The sequence below is a fragment of the Lepidochelys kempii genome, chromosome 6 (genome assembly GCF_965140265.1).
Source record: "Lepidochelys kempii isolate rLepKem1 chromosome 6, rLepKem1.hap2, whole genome shotgun sequence".
NCBI lineage: Eukaryota > Metazoa > Chordata > Testudines > Cheloniidae > Lepidochelys > Lepidochelys kempii.
In genome coordinates, this window is record NC_133261.1 from 104305881 (window position 1) to 104311336 (window position 5456).

Consider the following 5456-nt stretch of genomic DNA (forward strand, 5'->3'; position numbering starts at 1 on the left):
AAAAAATAAAAACTAATTAAAAACTCCAGGGCTTGTTTGCCATCACTAACTCCCAGCCATAAACCATGCTGGCGTCTGTAGTGTAATGAAATAAGACTTTACACACCTGTTTCTTCGAAGGTGCGTAAATGTTGTGCAATATGAATGTTCTAACCTGTTTGATCATTTGCTTTAGACCAATGTAGATCTGGAAAAATTGTTTTGTGCTACTTTAAATGTTTTTTATTAATGTGACAAAGATTTGACTATTTGATTGTGGTGGTAATTGTTTTCCACTGGAATAATCAATTTACAGTGGATGTTACAGAAAGTTCCAGTCAGACTGATAATCATCTTTATGGGTCTGCCTCCTCAACCCTTACGCACGTCAGGTAGCCTTTACTAACATGAGTCAATGGGACCGATATGCATGAGTCAGTGCTACTGCTCTGAGTTAGGGTTACAGAATCAGTCTTTGCAGGTGTATAAATTTTCAGATTTTAATGCAATTTGATCATTAATGAAATTTGGAAACCAATTCGTTCATAATAGCAACCTCTTGCTACACCTTGACCAACTTCTGAGAACTAATGGTCTGGTCTCCGATCAATTCACATGTCCCATTGACATTGCCCAGAAGAATGCAGGTACATCAAAGAGAGATTGGGGATAGATACCTAGAGCAGTAGCAGGATTTGGCACTACATTAGACATTTTTGACAGTTTGTAAGCAACAACCTGAGCGGTATGATTGATTAATTTCAGATTAGTGTAAATGCAGTCTAGACGAAGAAAATCGAAGCAAGTCAACATCAGTTTGCTGCTAACCTACAAAGGAAAAGAATGAAAAATGCCATTTAATAGTGTGCATGGATGATTGCAGCAGCAGTATGACCTTTGATAGCCTGGTCTGTTTAGGGACACAATATATGGAAATATTCTGAGCTTGTACTGGAAAAATGGCAATGCTCATGGAGAGAAGTGAGCGGAGAAATGATTAAAGCATGGGCCTGGCAGCTGAGTGATGTCTGTCCTGTAACTGACCCTGCCATGTACTTGACATGTGACCACAGCCATCTTACTTAGAGCCAGACTTACAAAAAAACAGAAAACCAGATGTCTGTGTACAGTCTCATGCATAAATCAGGTGACAGTTACAACTTGTATGTACCTGTTAATTCCACATGCAATTGTAAGTAAAAATACAGATGGACAGTTGTGCATGGACCTTGCTCTTCTTTACATCTTTTCTGAGAACTTGGCTTTTGATCTTTCTGCCTCAGTTTTCCTAGCTATAAAATCACAAGGTGGTTCTGTGGCTTAATAAAGCATTTTGCATGCTCAGGTGGCAAGCATTGTTGAAGTGCAAAGCTCCATTTCCAAATTGAATACAGTGAATTTGGAATGGATAACTTGCCACATAAATATACCCAGTGAGCATGGTGCTGTGCCTAAGCTCCTCCAGTTTCACAACCAGACCGTTTTCATTTTTTATCTTTTGAATATAGCAACTCGTCTCTCCTCATTTCATGGTTTTAGTGGGCCCATCACCATGTTAGTATATAACTAACTTGGGGTGGATTATGGAAGAGGGGACTTTTTATTATATCAGCAGCCAGGCTTCGGGGGCAGTATTCATCGGCCCTTTCTTACCACATTGTTGCATATTTATATCTACCTACACTCACCATGTTAGTGATCACAGTAGGTATAATGGAAAATTATTTATTATTCATATTCTGGTCATGCCCCCAAATGGATCACGACACTATAGTCCTAGATGTGTACAAACATATAAAAGAAACAATCCCTACTCCAGTGAGCAGGCTATCCACCTTGGAAGCATGGTGTGAGCAAGGATGGAGCAGCTAGTAGATGTCTAAAATGTCAATTTGCTAGCTACTAACAAGCCATTTCTGTCCTCCACTTAGTCTCAGACTCTTTGAGAGACTCTCAACCTCCCTCATCCCTTGAAGTCTATTTTTCAGCATACTGCCTCTCTCTGACTAGCTGTCTTTTACATTAATCTTTGATCACTTTTGTACTGCCTTTTGACATAATTCTTATCCTGATATGCTTTACTTCTGCAGTTCCTAATATAGCTGTGCCTAATGAGACAAAAGTCAGATAGGCAAAGGAAAAGACCAATTTGCTGAGTTAACAGTTTCATATCCATTCATCTGCAGCTAGAAATAAAAGCATCAATGGGACTTAGGCAACAGGGTTGCTGAGCCCAAAGGGATCATTCATGCTGTAGTGCAGTGTAACATTTAGGGCCTGGTCTTGCTATTGACTTCAGTGGAAGTACTGTTAGACCCTCACACAAGGAGAAAAAAGTACTTTTAGTGGGAATTGCAGGTGCTTCCACTCCTTACAGCGGCAGGCCCCAAGGGAGGAAAGCACAGGCCATAAGCAACTGGGTAAGGGCTGAACTAACTTATAGCCCTAATAAAGTCATATTTATATGGAAGGATGAGTGAATGTTGACTGTGTTAACAATACCATGTTTGGTCAATCTGTTTTTTACTGTATGAAGAATATATAGGAAATAACCAATTCCTAACTTTTCAATGTACCAGATGCATACTTCAAAATACACCTCCAGGCCACACATCAAAAAGCTATTTGAAGGGAGAGAGAGGTCAATGGTATATGAAAAGAGGAGAAAGATCTACTACTTGAGGGTACAGATTTCCTTGGACAACAAAGCTGTCATTGGTTTTCATTTCATGGTCTCATAAACACTTAATCAATATAATGCATAAAACACTTTTCAAATGACCAATTCACCATCAGCTCTTCAGTTCAGTTTAATGAAAAATACGTAAGCAAGTAGAACTCTACTTCATATATTTTTGTATGTGTGGGCTTCTGCAACCCAACCCTATGTATAGGGGCATGCCCTTTCACAAGACAGACAGTGGTGGACATTTAACAATGCAGAGGCCACATGACAATATAAGTAGGAAACCCACTATGGAATCTGAACTCTTAGTTAAATCAGTCCCACAGTAAAGATATGGTAATCTTAGATCAATCTTACACTCTAGCTATTGCAGGAGGCTCTGTGCTCCAGGGGCTAGACCAATGCAGTGGGACTTGGGAGACCTAGGTTCTGTTCCTGTCTCTGGTTTGCTAAGTGATCTTGGTATGTCTCTGTGCCTTATTTCCTCCCATCTGTCAAGTGGGGATAATGGTACTCAACTCCTAAAGTGCTTTGAGAGCTATGGATTAAAAGCAAGGTATTATTCTTTATAGCTAAATGCTTTCTTCAAGCTTGGTGGTGGTATTGAACTTCAGCTGTACATATTGGAAGGAGCAAAAAATTTGCTGAACTTATCCTAAAGAAACACTGCGTTTGCCTGGAAAAGGAAGTTTAACTGGCTCACCTGAGAGATCCATAATCTAAAGATTAGGTCAAGACTTTTAGCAGCTGCATCTTAATGTCGTCTCATCTGTCATGAAAAGGTCTGGAGCATGTAAACAGGCAGGGTAGAGATGTGGCAGATTGCAGTGCCAGGGATCGGGCACTGGCACTAGTGCCAGAAATCAATCCATAGATGCCAAGGCCAGAAGGGCCATTCTGATCATCTGGTCTGACCTTCTGTGTAACCAGAGAACATCTCTAGAGAACATCTCCAAATTTTTTGTAGCAGATCTTTTAGAGAAACATCCAGTCAATTTTTAAATTGCCAGTAATGGAAGATCCAACATGACTTTTGGTAAAATGTCCCAATGGATAATTACCTTCACTGTTAAAAAAATTACACCTTATTTCCAGGCTGAATTTGTCTAGTTTCAACTTCCATCTGTTGGCTAATGTTACATTTTTGCCTGCTAGATTGAAGAACCCATTTTCAAATACCTGTTCCTCATGTAGGTACTTATAAATTGGGATCAAGTTACCCCTTAACTTTCTCTTTCAACTAAATCTATTGAGTTCCTTGAGTCTATCACTATAAGGCATGTTTTCTAATAGTTTATTCTTGTTGCTCCTTTCTGAACCCTCTCCAATTTATCAACATCCTTTTTGAATTTTCGATACCAGACTGGGACCCTCAGTCCAGTGCCAAATACAGAGGTAAAATAACCTCTCTACTCCTACTCGACATTCTTCTGTGTTTGCATCTGAGGATCACATTAGCCCTTTTGACCATGGCACCAAACTGGGAGCTTGTGTTCAGCTGAATATCCACCATAACCCCGAATCTTTTTTTTGCTAGTCACTGCTTCCCAGAGTAGAGTCCCTCATCCTCTAAGTACGGCCGACAGTCTTTGTTCCTAAATGTATACATTTAGGCATATTAAAACACATATCGTTTGCTTGTGCCCAATTTTCCAAGCACTTCAGATTGCACTTATGAGACATCTGTCCTCTTCATTATTTACCAATCCCACAGTTTTTGTGTCAGCAAACTTTATCAGTGATAATTTTGTTTTCATCTAGGTCATTGACAAAGATGTTAAATAGCATAGGACCAAGAACCAATCTGTGCAAGACCCCACTAGAAATACACACACACAGTGTTGATGCCCCACATACAATTACATTGGGAGACCTATCACTTAGCCAGTTTTTAATCCACATAATGTGTATCATGCTAACTTCATAGCATTCTAATTTTTTAATCAAAATGTTGTGTGGTACCACATCAAAGCCTTGCAGAAGTCTATTGTGTCAACACTATTACTTTTATCAGCCAAACTTGTAATAATCAGCGAGGCTTACTTGCTCCAGTTTTGGAGACAAGTTAGCAAGGGGGATAATACCATAGGTTGTTAGGCTGTGGACTGTGCTGAACAAATAGTAGCTAGATGACATGTCTTCTTGCAGAATGACAATCCTGACAGCCTTTGTCTGCCCAGACTGGCTGTTTGGCCCCCAAGGGCCAAGGCTGCATGTTATATGGGGTGTCTTCCAGCACAAGAAGTGACCCCTCAGCTCCACTGGAAAGATGGCTGTAAACTTGAATCATTCCACTGGGCCAGGGGTTCTCAAACTGGGGGTCGTGACCCCTGAAGTGGTTACAGGGGGGGTGCCAGCTGTCAACCCCCTGGGGCTAGCAGGCCTGAGCCCCTGTTAAATTAAATAACTCCCCCCCCATTTTTAATGTCTAAGGGAGGGTCACACTCAGAGGCTTGCTGTGTCAAAGGGGTCTCCAAGACAAAAAGTTTGAGCACCAGTCCACCAGTCCTTGAATAACCCTCCCTTCCTCCCCCCCGCCCCGGCCCTGTCCAAGGGGTGACTTTGATCCAGCTCTCCGATGCTCGTTGCCAAAAGTAAAAGCTGCGACCAGACCACAGGCTCCCTGCCTGCCTGAGCCCGCCGGGTGGGAGGCGAGGGGGCCCCCGACTGAAGAGCGGCTGCCTGCGCGGGCGGGCGGGGGGTGGGCGAGCCGCAGGGCGCCCGTGCCTGGGCGCCGCCAATGCCCGGCTAAGCAGGGGCTGGCGGTGGGCGGGCGGAGGGGCGGTGCCGT